Source organism: Pseudopipra pipra, chromosome 2, assembly GCF_036250125.1.
Source record: "Pseudopipra pipra isolate bDixPip1 chromosome 2, bDixPip1.hap1, whole genome shotgun sequence".
Classification (NCBI taxonomy): domain Eukaryota; kingdom Metazoa; phylum Chordata; class Aves; order Passeriformes; family Pipridae; genus Pseudopipra; species Pseudopipra pipra.
Genome location: NC_087550.1, coordinates 76,216,029 through 76,232,806, shown reverse-complemented (window position 1 = coordinate 76,232,806; position 16,778 = coordinate 76,216,029). Strand labels below are relative to the sequence as shown.

Genomic DNA, 16,778 nt, shown 5'->3' with positions numbered 1-16,778 from the left:
AAACATTTGGAAACCGAAGTGAACAGTTTTGCAAGTCCCAGTAGTATCTAAAAGTTTACTGCTCACATCTTTCTTGGATTTGAAGAAAAAGAGAAATAATTTAATGTGAAACTTTTTGTGCCTGGGTCCCAAAAATATTCCAAAATAATGCATACCTGGTGGAAGGCATGTAGAAAAATGCAGTTGTTGCTACATAAACCCTCAATTTTGGCACAATTTAAACAGAATTTACAACGTTGTAAGGCAAAATTTTAATGCTAACTTTAAACAGGAACTTTTTCACTGAGTTCCCAGATGAATATTTGTACTTTTTTGGACCAGGGTAAACATTTCTCCAACTCAAAACAGTACTTTCTATGGAACAAGGATGTAATCACCCATTATATTTCCTCTGCCTGGTTACACATTGGAAACAGAAGGTCTTGTAGACACACTGAAATTTGGTAGCATTTTCAGCTTCTATCTGCTGTGTGTGCTTCTACACTAACTGTCTTATCCCATATAACAACTTGTGGCATGCCACTATCAATCAAAATTAACAAGTCTAAATTCAGTGTTATTACATACAACAAATATTGACATTGTAATTACACTGAGACTGAAAAAGGCTTCATATAAAGCAAAGTCAATATTTATGTAATTAGGTCAATACATATATAATTCAGAAGGTAAACTCTACTGCTGGAACAGCAGCATTAGAAAGAAGCTCAGCTCTACTGAGCTGACATATTGATTTTACAGTCTGAGTTTCTGCATTGGTATTCATTGTTTAGTTACTTCTTTCCTCTCTGTATCATTAGGAAAGATGAACAAAGTAGTGAACCTTTTTTTTTTTTTATTATTCAAAGGGACTAGGATGAAGTATAAATATTTTAGTCATGGTGTTATCTTCTTTGTTAAGTTGGTTTAACAGAAGCTGCAGAGGATATTCATTTTTAAAAACAACAACTTTTTTTTGGTGTTTGTGTTAAAAGTACTCTTTTCTAAAAGCAACTTGAAAGATGCTTCTTGTGAACTTATGGTCTATGTACTCAAATATCCTTCTTGCAGCTTTAAAAAAAAAGCATTACGGGAAGAGTCAGCTTAAGTCAACCATGTTGTTTGAAAAAAACTGTTAGATCTTGTCTGAAAAAAACATAGTCTTCTATACTGCAGTACTAAGCAGAATATGCTGCTATTTTGTGTGGATTTATCAATCCAATTCTCTTCCTGGAATTTGTGAAAATTAGCTCCGTAAGTACAATGCAAGTGGACATACAAGAAAGAAGAGTGACAACAGATGTTGGGAAGGAGAGAATACAACCTTTCTTCATCATGCACACTCAGTAACCTGTCTAGAAAAAGAGCAGTCACTGAACACTTCACTGAATGTTTGTTGGGTGGATCATCGATATCGAGGTATATCAAGGTGTTTTTTTCAGGGAAGTTCTGCAAGTAGAACAACAGCAAAACAAAGCAAAAAAATGGTTTGTATCATTTCTCCAGAGTTTTAGTGAGGTTTTCTCGTATTTAAAAAGACTAATTTCAACAGGCAGTGAAAAATTCAACTCTCACCTATAAAACAAAGCAGTTTGCTGAGTGCTATAGGTATAACAAAATAGATTTTTCCCAGTGTATTTACATTATCACAGTAGTGAGAGATAGATCCTTAACCAGGATATCACTTATAAAAGCAAATTACCATAAAAATGAAATATAGCTCCCAGGTCTTTCAGTTGAAGAAATAACCAGCTTCAGTTAGAGTATGTGTTCTGAATCTGAAGGCAATCTCACTAGATATTAATTACTGACTGGAGAGTCAGGTTTAATTTCTAGTGAAAATTTAATTTACAATATTATGGAAAATAGAGATTTCTTTCGATGGATTTTTTTTCCTCTTTTTTCCAGCCTCAAGTGAAAACTACAGACTTTGGAAGTTCCCATGAAAACAGAAAACAGTGTTTAAAAAAAATGTTCAAACCTATCAATATATTTTACTTTGATCAATTAAAATATAAATAATTTAACATACTCTTTGCTGTTCAGTGAATACACTGTTAGGATTGTAGTATAAACATATAGCAAACCTTTATCCTATTCAGCCCCATAGATCTATGCCAAAACTTTGACTTTACTGAAATAAGGTTCAAAAAATTATATAGGTATAATCTGATGAAAAAAAAAATCACTGAAAAAAACCTACACTCCTTAAAAATAGCCTGTTTGAACAGAACCATCTTTTGATTCCAGAATGCTATGTTGTTGGGGTTTTTTTATGTAGCTCTAATAACTATGAATTTAATTCCTGCACCTGGGATATACTTTCTATATAAATAAGTAGGTTCTGTTGTCCATTATGCATCAGGATTTAAACATATATGCCACCTTTCATAAATCATTATCAGTAACAGAAACAGTCCTTCTCTCTAAATGAATTTAATCTCCATAGTTCACAGCATACTTGCAATGAGAGCTATCCAAACATTTGTAGCAGAACAGACCAAACACAAAGCAAACTTATTTGGTTATAGTCTCCCCACATGCCTGAAGCTGAGTTATGTTATAGAAAAGGCATTTAAGTTTCCCAAGTATTTCAAATTTCCTCTCATAAATGTCTAATTTAGAACCAAAATCATACTAGAAATAGCATTTTGATTGGAAAATGGTAAAACTCAGAAGTCTCAGTGGAGATTCAGATTGGATTTTTTTCTGAAGAAAAGTTATAATTTGCATAAGCCTGTATAAAGCAAAGCTGACAAATATCACATACTTGTCCCTGACATCAGCTCTGAAAGTCAGTAAGTGGCTGCAATCTAAAGTATTGTCCTACTTTGGTTTAGAAAAAAAAAATCAGTAAAATAATTTCACCGAACATTGTGATTACTATTACAGCATCTCATTATATTATAACAGCTACAGAGTATTTCTAATGCTTTTTAATATGTTCTAAAGATATTTAAGGCTTGTGAGAGATAAAGGTACTGGCAGCCTTGAGAGCTATCTGTTGTGTTCTCCAGAGTAACTGCAGCAACAATACAATTTCCTTTCAATATTCAGCAAGAACCTTTGATTTGAAAAGTCAATCATAAAGTCATGGAAGACTTTCATTTGACATGGATCTTGTCTACTGCAATTGTCAAAACATTACAAAAATGGGCTATGATTTTGGGGTAGTAGATGCTTGCTTGCCAAGGGCCATGCTGGGACTTTGAATATATTAAAAGTATTAAATGAAATATCCTCTGACAATGGCCTACTTTGAAACCAAACCAGAAAGTCTGAAACATCAACCACCTTGCTGTATTATCTTCTGTCTGCTGAGTAACACATAACAGAACTAACACGGGGATTCAAGGGAAACAGAAGGTGCAAAATAAGCTGCTGTGGGTATCCCCTTGGACACAAACCCAGAAAAAGAGTTAAGAGAGGAGAAAGAACTGGATTTCTCTCTGTGCCACACTCTTATGATGTTCTGGAAGATTCAAAATACAGCCTTTATGGAACCTGCATTATCTATGAACCTCAAATATGAGGAAAAATTTAAGTAAGGATGGGATAGTGTTTCAGATAGGAAAGAATGTGTAGTGTAGCACTGTAAAGTTGTAGGCAAAATTCTTTTTAGAAGAAAAATAATTATTTAAATCATATGTAATTGAAATTTCAGGATCTTTTAACACATAGGCTCTGAAGAAAACCATCACTACTTGAAATTCTGTCCAAAATTTGTAAGAAAGATCATAAAGAAGCTTTATGAGAGGTTAAAGAAATACATAAAGCCTAGATGAATAGACCAAAACCCTGATTTGACATAGATGAATTTTTAAATATGAAGTCGAAAATGTAGTTTAGAATAGTGAGATACCTGGAAAAAGATGACATGTGGGCGTGCTGGTCATGAATTTATAGACAGTAAAGAGCAACGGCATTTTGGGGAAGTAGAAGAAAAATTTGGATGAAGCTGATAAAGTAAGCTGAAGAAGTTGTAGGGAAAGGCAGCAAGAAGAACAGCATAATGATTAAGTGGAATGAAGGGACAGTGATATCAGAGCAATGGGCTTAGGAATTTGCAGCAAACAAGAGTTAGGACAATCTCCTTACTGTGTCAAGTGAACATCAACACTGACTAATGCAGATGTATTTTTGTAGTATGAAAGAAGACGTAATATTAATTTGATTCCTGCAATTCACAGTAATAATTTCTCAATAGTGACTTCATGTAAACTTAAAAAAAAATGCATTAATTTAACAACAACAATAACCAAGTATTTACTTTGCATTTTCATTCCCTAAATTAAAATGACATACTAGTTCCGAAAACTTTTTTATTGTTCAATCTTTTGTCAGCTGGAGCTTTCAAAGCTTCTAATGGATGTTTTCTCCCTTTATTTCACTGGACCTTTTTTTGTCAGGTTTTATTCCTAACTATACAATATCATGAAAATATTTCGAAACATAGTTATATTAACTAAATCACAGAACTGTGCTTAAATACCTCAGAAACACTTCAGTTATACATAGTGGTTCCTATGAAAACTTTAATTTCCTACTTTAAAGAGAAAATATATATATTAATCTAATGAACAGTAAAAAAAAGAGAAAAAAATACTGAGTATATGTCAGATTATCCCCCAGCTAGTGTATTTAAGCCATAACTCTTAAACACATCACAAAATACTTATCAGTCTCACGTGCTTAGAAAGAAAAGTAGAAACAATGGACTGCCTCTACTATTATTCAAAGACTCATGTGAAATTTATGTGATGTTGATCATGAAGTCTTAATGAGGGGAGGAAAAGATGTGTGAAACTCTATTAGGAAGTGTACCTGGCAAAGGACTAATTTCTGGAGGCTGCTGTTTTTATGATTGCATCTATACTTGGAAAACCTAAGGGATGTCCCTGAAAGGAAAACATATGCTATATTATGCTTGAACATATGCCCTTCATATAGTACACATATAGCAGTGTCTGTGTTCACACACTTCAGGAAATCTGTGTTTTTATTATGCAATGCAACTTTTCCCCTCTCCATTACACAGTTTAAGCAAAACAGAAAAGAACAGCGTCATTGGAATGGATGCCTGTGGAGCTTCTTTCCAACCCCAACAATTCTGTGATTCTGTGATTCTGTAAGTATTAAATGTTTCACAATTCAGCACTAGTTACGAACAAAGTAAACAAAAAAACCCCCACTGGATTTCATTAACAAGTAGTACAGAGTAGTACATTGCTTTACTGTTCTTTGACTATGTTGCTTTTGAAGATGTGAACAGTGAGAGATACGTGAGATATTTCTGCTGAGAATTAAGTCAGGAATCAACTTAGTAAAAAATATGTCTTTATTTTGTTTAGTTTTCATTTAATGAATGAGAAATAACAGTTGATCCACAGAGGCTAAAGAAATGTCAGAATTTTCAAACACTTTTCCAGTGAAACTTTGGAGATTTCTAAGCTTTAATTTTAAAGAACATTGAATTATGTTACATTGCACATATGTTTGCCATATCTGAATTATAAATCAGTTTACTCAGCTGAATTTCTTAGTAGTTCAAACTTGTCTTTCAGTGAAACTCTGTTTGCTCCAAGGTTCACAATAAAAAAACAAAGAATCCAACTTTATTAATTTAGAATGAATGAAGACTGTTTCATTATGCAATCTGTTGTTACATAAACATACGTATAACTGCTGTCCTATCAATGCCCTATCAATGAAATCAATGAATTAGCCTAGAAAACAGCATTCACTGGTAATAAAATTGCATGATGTAAAATAGTTTTTATTCCTATCACCTTGTGTCATTCTTTTGGGTCTAAAATCTTAATTTGAGTGTAGTCTCACTGTGTCAATTCCAATAACTTGCCAGTAAGGGTAAGGTGCAATAGAAAAGAAGTTTCAAACCCCAAATAAATAGATTTTGCTAAAACAGTAATGTCTCTATTTCACTATTTGAGTCTGCTTGTGACTGTTGCCTGATGCTTTTGAGGTGGGAGAAACAATAAATACAGTGACAAATTAAAATAATCAGTCCATTGGGACTCCTAACTTCTAGCATCCAGTGACTAATGTGTACCTTGGAGCACAGGGATATTGATTATCTTTATAAATTAGAGTCAGTGATTCTCATAATTCTCATAAATTCTTCTACAGTCACTTTGCCTTATGCAAGAAGAAACCAAACCAAAAGGCAAAATTAAAAAAGTCCAACAAGCCAAAAATTAGCTTACACCTTCTCAGTTGTATGAGATAATTTTTAAATGTGAAGGTCAGAGTCCTTAAAATACATCCATTAAAACCAATTCAGTACGCTTCTTTTGAAATCACAAATGAGCTCATATTTTGGCAGAGCAAAATTTAATTCACTTTGTTATAGTGGTTATATGGCTCAGTTTATGTCAGAAATGTTAAGCTTAAGTGTGAGCATTACCCCAAATACAGCACAAGGTAACATTATGTTGATGCTGAAGTGGTGAGCTTCAGATGTTAATAAGAGATGACATGCAACGTGCAATTAATTCCATCTAGTTTTTCATATCTGTAGAGTCTACATTTACATCTTGGGTTCATTTGGTTAAACATAGACGTCTACAGACATTTTAGGCATAGGGAAGAGAGGTATCACACTTGACATACAGCTGCTTATCCAAAAGCAGCCTGATTCTTGTAAAACCATTTAAGGATGTCTTGGACATCTTAGAGCATCTCCAGTGACTTTTAGTCCTTCTATTTAGACAACTGAATCCCTGCATCAGTCAGTTACAGCAGCTCCCATTACAATCATAGAATCATAGAATCAGCTGAGTTGGAAAAGACCTCTGAGATCATCAAGTCCAATGAATGTAGAGAAATAAGTAAATGCAGAAGGAGATGGAATACTCAGATCTAGATATTTGCTCTGAATTCGGACAGATAAATCCTACAGTTACTCACCTAACAAGTTCAATAATGAGTGACTAGTGAATATTTTCCAACATATTCCCTACCATCATGCTTTATATCTTTGATGGAAAAATATAACTAAATGCCAGATCATGTAGCTCTCACAAATGGATTACATTTTAGAAATTCTATGTAGGAAAACCAAAAATAAAATATAAAAAAAATAAAATAAAAAAGTGGAGTATTGATAGAGTTCATATTTGCTTCACCTGTAGTAGTATATTTTCACTTTTATGCCTAAACCCCTGTCTTTAATCAATTTTGGTTTCAGCATCTGGTGTTAAAGGGCAGGATGAAGGACTGCATACTGCCATGAAAACAGTCAATATCTGATATGGGTAAACATTTCTTAGAAGCCAGGGCTTCATGAAAGTGTTTCCTGCTAAAGTACAGAAAATTTCATTGGAGCTATATCTACATAGATAAATATACATCCCAGAAGGAGATCCTTCAGGCAAAATGGTGTTGAGCAGCGTATGCCTACTGTGCTCAGGGACAGCAATACCTAAGAAGAAACTGCTGAACAGAACTCCACCGCATGGTACAATGCCCTGCACCTCTTTTAAGCCTCACACAGTGATCTCCCTGTCTCAGAGACCCAGTTATCATTTTGTTTGTTTATTTTTAAAGTGCCTGAAAAAAACATGAGGGCTGTGCTGCAACCCACCAAGTGGTGTTTTTATATCATGAAACTGAAGGACAGGCTCCAGGTTATGATATTCAGGCATGGGAAAGTATTTTGAAAATAAAAAGCCTGTTGAGGGACTCTGCAGGGCAGAGAAACCCAAGCCTTCAGCCGTCTGGTTTGTGTTGCCTTTTGGAACCAGTCCTTAGAATGAATTATCCACAGAACTTGAAGTTTATTTTGGAGTGACAGAGATAGTTTTCCTTAGTGCTCAACCACGGAGTGAATAAATGTTCATGCAATGTGGGTAACAGTAGCTGAAACTAGGAGACAACTCACAAACTAAATTACTTGACAATGTAGACCACAGCCAGTGAAATCACCTACATTTGGAGGAGTGTCTAATATCATAGGAAGATTCTATACTGTGATATAAATTCTAGCAGCAAATTCTTAATGTCCTTATGCGTCTTACCTCTGCAATTGACCAGTCATTTCTTTTAGTGAAATGCAGTCATGTGGGTTTTCATGACTATTCCTAAGAAAAGTATCCTATGCAATCTGTATCAGATCCCAAGGAGAACCCTGAGTTGGAGTAGCAGAGGACTGAACCTGAGCTATATACCATAAGGTAATGTGGAACAGAGGAGCCAAACAAACTTCAAATTTATGTTTAGCTTGCCTCTGCAAAGGGAGATCATCAGTGACTGGGATTCTTGTGTCTGTATGTGGAATGTGGTGATAATCAAGCCACCATTATATTTCTTTATCTCTCAGAGTAACTTTCTTGTGCTTTATCCACTCAGTTCTTAAGAGACAGAATTTTTACCAGTTTTACCATGAAAACTATGTCACTGTACATGTACACAGCATATTACATTATAGGTACACGTATCACTGTAGCAGGATGCAGGTAAGAACTCATTGAAACAGAGCACATTGAACTGTTGTCAGTTTTTCCTCTCTGTCTATGCACTAGATATATGTTATGAAAAAAATTTCTGTAATGTGTAATAGGTGCTTATTTGGAGGAAATAATTTGATCTAAAATCCTCTTTTTTTACTTCATATATTTTAACAATCATAATAATAAACAAGTCAACACAAATAACAATTATAACCGTACAGAGAATATCAAGATGCAAGTAATCTCACCTAGAAACGAAGGAATACTGTTACTGTTATTGTTAGAAAGCAATTAAGAAACCTGTCTAATGGCATTAGCTAAGAGAATTCTGCATGGTTAACCATATATTATGAAATGATTCCAACATACCATGTTTAACTGCACTTATTTTATGAAATCTGTATACACAAGAAATACAGTGTAATCAATGATCTTAACATAAATCTGGCAAGTCATTTTAACTACAAGAGCAGCAGACTTTAAGTCTCTAGTCCAGTATTTGAAAGTTTTCTTTCAAAGTCTCCAGTGACATTTGTTTCACATTATACATTAATGAACTCAGTATTTCCATTGAGAAAACAAAGCTTTTATGAGTTAATGTAATTCAAACAAATGGTGTCACAAACCAAAACATTCCCATTTGTTTCACATTGTTAAGAATCAGAAAGAGATAACATTATTTGTTGAAATGGCTAATACAAACTTTTTTACTTGCTGGTGAGTTTTAGCATATACAGCATATATGCTAAAACTGTTTTGCTATAATAGCAAGTATTAGGTGTCTAAAACACTTAGTTTTATGTTCCATACTAAACATAACTATGTCTGAGGTAAAGAAAATCACAGTAACCTTCATTAGATCTATTCCTATTGCTTTCTTGGACAATAGCTTCTAAATCCATGTTCATTATAAGACATGTTCATTACAACTGCAAGGCTCTGGGATGCTGGAATCAACGTTGCCAATAATGCCTCCTGTAAGTGAAGAAATTCATCTTTCCAGTCTTCCTTACTATTGAAGGAGTTTTAACCTTTATCATTAATCTGTGCAAAGGCTTTGTAATCAATACAAAATTAAAATAAGCCTAAAGTCCCATAAATCAGACTATATAAAAGTAAGCAAATTCTTCATTCTCTGAATTTTCATCTGATCAGTACTAGTTTCCTTCCTATGAGTCACGTCTAGATGTCCAATATAAATTACTGCACTTTGAAACAATTTACTCATGATTCTTTGATATTCTTATTTTTCATTTTACTGTAGAACAGCTATAATCAACAATTCTGGTTTATACAAAACTACCATCTAGAAGAGAGAGATGAATTTGAACTGAAATTCCTGAAAGTAATGTATGAACTTGTGTTGAAGAAGAATATTATCAATTAGGCCCATTAAAAAGATGAAATGTTTTTCAATTTTTTTTAATCATTCAGATTCCCCAGATTTATGGCCCAATTTCACTATAGCAGTTCATCATTCTACTATTTGTCTGGTTGCTGTTTTTAAAATGAAAGTATAAAAAAAAAAGTCACTCTTTTCTGGAAAATAAATCTGAACTAATCCAATTTCCATTGTTAAGATGAAGTAAATTTGGTAATTTTTTTCAGGTCAGTCCACCCAGAATTCCAGTAATTCCACTCTCTGTTAAAAAAAACATAACCTGTAGATTATCTTAATTGCCAAAAATACTGATAGATTAAGTAGCTCTTCTTAATTTTTGCTGTTAAGCAAGGTTAATGACGTATTTCTACAATTTAAGATGATTTAAGGCAGAACTACTTGCAGTCGTTTCCTTATCCTGTCTGCCAGGTGGGGGCTATTAAACCAACCTGTTACCATTCAGTGGCACGTGTAAGGTCCCCCCTGTGAAACTGTTCCCAGAGATGAGTGATCAGATCTGTGATTTTTCTTGATGAGTTAGTTTTACTGCAGCTTGAGCTTACTTTTCGAATCACCCTACAGTGGGATCTGATAAATGTTGGCAAGAGGAAGAAGGATCATACTGTTATAATCTGGAAAAGAACTTAAACTGTCAGCTAACCATAACATCATAAAGCACCCAGAAATAGACTGAGAAAATGTATAATCTGCTGTTAATATTTGACCCAAACCCACATCAAAGACTGGATTACTGACAAAAAAGGAAGTGTGAAGCTGCAAAGGAGGTAGATGTCCTTGCCTCAATTCCTTCTCTATAAACAAAAGCACAGGTTTTCTCCTTATAAATAAAAAGAACACAGAGATTCTCTTCTGTTGCTGCTTTCTTATCATTTCTAGGTTTACTTTTGGTTCTGCAAGTTTTAGCTCAGCTATTATTTTCAATCTATAGCAAAAGCATATGACTGAAAAGAATCAGGTTTTGGATGTCTTCTTAGAAATTCATTCTTTAGTCAGATTATGAGGTTTTAAAACCTACAATTTTTCATAGAATTTTTTCCTCTCTGATTTTCATTTCAGAGAGAGTTCTTTCTGACAGAGCATTTCAATTTCTTTCAGTCTAGATGAATGTCAGTGATAAACTCTGTGGTGCTTACTGATGAATATTGATCTGCATTCTTCTGTGTGTTTACTGTTATGAAATGCCATAGGAAGTCTTGTGTCTCAGTGCGTCCCACAAGTACAAGATCTTTGATCTGAAGTTGCTAAAAATAAACAGTTAAACATCAAAATAAGTTCCTTTTTTAAATTCAGAGGTAACTGTTGGGCAATTTGAAAACCAAGCCTGATATCTGTAGCAGTTTTACCTCTCCTTAGGAAAGCTGGCCTTGTGGAATTCATATGAGTATGCAGGTTTCATGCAAATATACAGTTCCAATTCAGCAACACACTAATATTGTTTCTTCTGTTAGGCTCCCAAGCATCTGTCCACAAACAGAAAAAAACTGCTTGCCCATCTATGATCCCACAGCCTATCAAGGCTGACCATTGTCCTGTTTGGCTCAGGGTGACAGACTAGAGGAAAGTAGTTTCTAACAAAAGCAAGATGTCAGTCTCCAGGGTTGCAACAAAGTGAGTAATGTAATAACAGGTCTAAAGATAACGTGGGAAAGAGGAAGAGATATATTGAAAGAAAAAGATTATTTCTTTGTTTTCCGTTTAGGTAGCATGAACATGTGGGATGCCAATATGAAAAGAAAACCTATATGGCTTCAAGATTTTCTTCTTAAAAACATGTAAGCTGTGCCTGCTCCATACTTCTAACTAAAGGGGAAGGCCTATCTATGCTACCTTACTTAATTAACTGAAATATAAACAAAGAAACTGAACTGCTAGTTCTGGTTAATTTGATTTCAACACAGATTTTTAGTCACAACACAGCTCTTCAAAGAAAACAGGAATACAGATGAATGAGAAACGGCTGAACTTTTACAGTTTAAGTTTTTAGCCTGAAGATATTGATCTAAGAGAGAAAGAATTGAATAAATAATGGATGAGGGTTAAAAAGCAAAGAGAAGAGAAGGGAGAAAGGTGACTTCTATTTAAAGTAATTCTGTGTGGACCTGTAAGTTAAAGACACTGTAAGTTTGCACTCTATGTTTGTTTGTTTGTTTTTGTTGGGAGGCACTCATTTTGGCTTTAAATCTACTTCCAGTGGAGCATGGTAAGTTGAGCTGTACCATTGCCAGTGAAGAGGCATGTTAAAATATGAAAAATGCTAATTTTCAATGCATCTTCCAGAAAATGATAGCTGAATAATAAGATGACTGCTTTACAGACCACCACAGGTTTGCTTTTCGATCTGACACCAAGGAACTATGATTTTAGAGAGAGATTAGAAGCCATGGAAAAGGTTTGAGTTGTTATTCAGAATAGTGAAGGAAAATCTTGTTCAAATTATACCTATTTCTAGCAGTACAGACAGTCTTGAAGCAAATTATCTTCTCAGGGCAATTGGACATTTCTCTGTCGAGGGACTCCAAGTGGAAGCCCTGAAGGAAATCAGCATATGTGTAAGATGAAGAATTAAAGTGCCTGGCTCCTAAAGCAAAAAAAAAAGTTCACTATACAGTATTTGAGACCAGGCAAGACTGTATTGGCTTCTACAAGCCTTGCTTTACAAATGCGAGTATCAAGCATAAAATTGTTACCAAAAAATAGAACAAAAAAATCTCACTTTTTAAAAAACATAATGAGAATTACATCCCTGTTACAATTTTTGGTGTATGAAAAAAAAATAACAGTCTTATAGAAAACAATTAGGTACTAAATTACCTTAAAAAGAATTTTCTTGGGGAAAATCATGTCTGAAAGACTGACTATTTTAAGCAAATTTTGTTTTCTGCATTCTGATGTTTTTTTTTCTTCACGTAACACATTATATATCACAAATTTAGTAGTAATGTAGTCACTTTTCAAGAGAAAGAAAAGAAAGATGTGGCCATCATAATGCTTGAAAATATTGAATGATGTACACACAGTGAACAAAATTGGTAGGTGTTACTGAAAGCAGAGAGATATCTTACTGTTTAAACCTTTTATTGTCACAGTGATCAACTCGCCAGATGCAAACTATTTTTAGTGGCTTTCTCTGCATATGGACTGTGAAAGCATAAATAAAGGAAATTTTCTTCACACAGGTGCTCTGATTTATAAATAGGCAATGAATACCTAATATATTTCACATCTTATATCAATCAAAATCCTAAGGAGGTATGATTGGGCAGTGTTGCAAAATTATGAGTTTAAGGGCTGATTTAATTCTAAATATTGAAAAGCACATTATTTTTACTTCTATATTAGTGAATTGCAAGCTTGGTATACTTTCAAAATCCATCAATAAATCAGATTTTTTTTCCTGTTAATTTGGCACATAGAAAATTCAAGAATAAAGTATTATGGATGCATTCTATTTTGACTATGGTATTTAAAACTGCCTTTTGTTTTACACTTGAACTACAACATGCAAAATAGCATGTTAGGGACAGTTAGTCAATCTCATTCACGTTTTTGTCTGACATGAGAAGAAGTTGTAAACAGGAAAATAAAGACACACAGACATAAAGAATTATACATTACCAAGCATATTTTTAGATGACACATCTGGACTGTGTATGGATATCTTGATATAGCGAAATTCAGTGGCCTGCATTAGGCACAAAATCAGACTAAATGATCAAAATGGAATCTTTTTGTCTGTAGCCAAAAAGGCACATAATGTATGTGCAGATTGAAATCCTCTTGAACTTGAATTAGCCAGATTTCCACATTATCTCTCCAACCCAAAACTCTCTAATTATATGGAATCAGATATAAGTGTTCACAAATAGGATAGCCTGACCTGATGAACTCGTCTTGAACAGACTCACAAAGCTGAGTTTTAATTCCTGGAGTATTCTATAATAATTTTTTTTTTTAAATTCAAAGCAATGCAGATATTTTAAATATTTAATATTTACCATAAATTTCTTACCTTTACTTAGTTTACTATGTTTTGTTGAACTTAGATAATTTGCAAATGACAATCATCTTTCAAAGCTATGCAAAATTAAAACTAATTTCTTATCATGAGACACTATGTCAGGAGAACTTCTGTGCCAAAATGAATTCATAAGTACTAAAGAGGTAAATTTCTGAAATTAGGCCTTTACTAGCTAATGCTGACAAACACTTCCCTGAAGCACTACACTCAGCACTGTCATAGCCATGTACCCAAGAAAACCTTGGTACTAGAAACTCTGTACCAATGCTTTGTATTCAGGTGACGTTTTTCAAAATGTTCCTCTGTGCAAATACTTTCCCTGGAAGGATATTTTACCTCTGGGAGTGTAGGTCATTTCTGCAGGTTCTTTATTGGTGATAAGAACCTGAGAAACAGATGATTAAATATGAGAAGCCTTCGTCCGTGCCTATTGTGTAACTGTTCTATACCTCTCTGCCTGTTTTTAAAGGAATATATTAAAATAGATCATGATCTAAATGTTCAATAACAGTATTAAAACTACAGTGAGGCTGTGCTCAGCGTTTTTTCCCTGTGGAGTGATTATGAAGGAAGAAAATACTGCTATTCAAATCCGCATCTCCTAAACCACATTTTCAGCTTATATAACAGAAGGTATGTGATTTATTATTATTTTTTTAAATATCTTTTCCAGTGTACTGTGATCTCAGCATAACTGTGATTCACAATCTAGCCCAGGCTTTCTAAAATATTTGGCTCAAATTGAAATGCAACTAGAGGTGATCATTTGGCTTAAGAAGATTCATTATGCTAAATACATAATTAATTATTTCAGGGTTCCCAGGCACGTTTTCAGATTTTTTGAAGGAGAAAGAAACAAGTATTTTCCTTATTAAAAAAAAAAACAACACCAAAACAGGCTATAAAATCAAGGTTAATATTATGTTGAAAATGTGCAAGATTAGCATGAGCAAGTTTGCTCATGTTCACATTACTTCGTTCAATTATGGCTACTCTTTACAACATTTTCCCCATAGAGAAATAGTACAAATATTTAGGGAAATACTGCCTCTAACATTTTTGCATGACACTTAAGAGACTGAAAACCCAGAAATCCTAGTCAAGTGGTCACTCTGCATCCACAGAAAGTCAAGGAAAGTAAAGCATGTGCCACTAAGCCTACTATAAAATCGATTACATCCACTTGTGAGTCTACCAGTGATGGCAAGACTGCATTTACAAGGTCAATGATATACTGGCTGCCTTCGAGCATTAAGTGTGAAAAAGCTGAAGTTTTAGCCAACCTTGCTCTTAAGAGAAATATCTAATTTATCTGTGGTGAGTTTCACTGATGTTCCATCCCTGAGAGTAACTGTAAATTTTTTGTGGGCAGAAATACAGTACATTTACAATTTTTTAAATGCATACATTTAAAGATATATTTTTCATGCCAAGATATATACTTTCAATATCTATGCTTCTATAACTATTGAAACACTAATACTGACATTTAAAAGTCTTGATTATGGTGCCCTTTCTGTGCACAGTATAGGTTTCAATGTATTTATTGAAATAACTTTCTTATAAGTTCTGTAAACAAAGAAAAAAGAGAAATACATAATCTTTTCATCATAAAACAAGCTAGAAAGTCAACATCTAAATGTTGTTATAAATTATTTAACTATGAAATATTTTATTATTTTGACTTGATCCATAGAAGTAGTCAGTCTTCACTTTAAAATTTTTCTACTGCAAAACATTATAAGGTCTATTCTAATTTATGTTCTTCATATAGACATAATGATATGTCCAGAGTGTTGTTATAGGTCAGAGACTGAAACATATTCATATGTGTGTTGCTGTGTTTCACTGTTACAGAAGTGACATTCTGTGACAACTCTTTAACAGACACAAAAAAGCTACAAATAATTCAATTAAAAAAATAAATGTAAGTTATCATAAAATATAATGAGATGGACATTTTTCTGGAAGTATTTTTATTTAGAAATAATTTTTGGTACACCAGAGTAATGTTAAATTTAACTGCTTTGATTGTGGATTCACTGTAATTAAGAAACACCATAATCACATAATCACAGAATCCTTTAGGTTGGAAAACACTTCTGAGATCATTGAGTCCAACCTATGACCTAACACAATCATGTCAACTAGACCATGGCACTAAGTGTCATGTCCAGTCTTTCTTTAAGCACCTCCAGGGACACTGACTCCACCATCTCCCTGGGCAGCCTATTCCAACATTTAATCACCCTTTCTGTGAAGAAATTCTTCCTGTGTTCAATCTAAATCTCCGCTGGAGCAGATTAAGACTGTGTCCTGTCACTAGTTGTCTGGGAGAAGAGACCAACCCCCACCTTACTACAACCTTCTTTCAGGTAGTACTAGAGAGGAATAAGGTCACCCTTGAGCCTCCTCTTCTCCAGGCTAAACATCCCCAGCTCCCTCAACTGCTCCTCATAGGACATACACTCCAGTATTCATAGGACATACACTCCAGACCACCTTTGTTGCTCTTCTCTGGACCTACTCCAGCACCTTAATGTCCTTCTTTAATTGCGGGACCCAGAATTGGAGGCTGAGGAGAGATCTCATCACATTCCTCTGTGGTTATCAGTGAAAGGACCCAAGGGAATGGCCTGAAGTTGTCTTGGGGGGATTTAGATTGGATATTAGAAAAAGGTTCTTAGCCCAGAGGGTGGTTGGGCACTGTAACAGGCTCCCCAGGAAAGTGGTCACAGCACCAGTTCTTTCAGAGTTCAAGAAACATTTGGATGCTACTCTCAGGCAACTGGTGTGACTCTTAGGGATGGTCCTGTGCAGGACCAGGAGTTGCACTTGATGATCCTTGTGGGTCCTTTCCAGTACAGCATATTCTTTGATTCTGTGTCAACTCACCAGTGCTGCATACAGG

The 16,778-nt window shown here is 34.3% G+C and overlaps 1 long non-coding RNA gene across 1 annotated transcript in view; it reads right to left on the bottom strand.

Annotated features, from left to right (window-relative positions):
• LOC135409878 (uncharacterized) overlaps positions 1-16,778 on the bottom strand; it is a 63,041-nt gene that overhangs the window by 383 nt on the left and 45,880 nt on the right. The gene's annotated exons all lie outside the window — the stretch shown is intronic.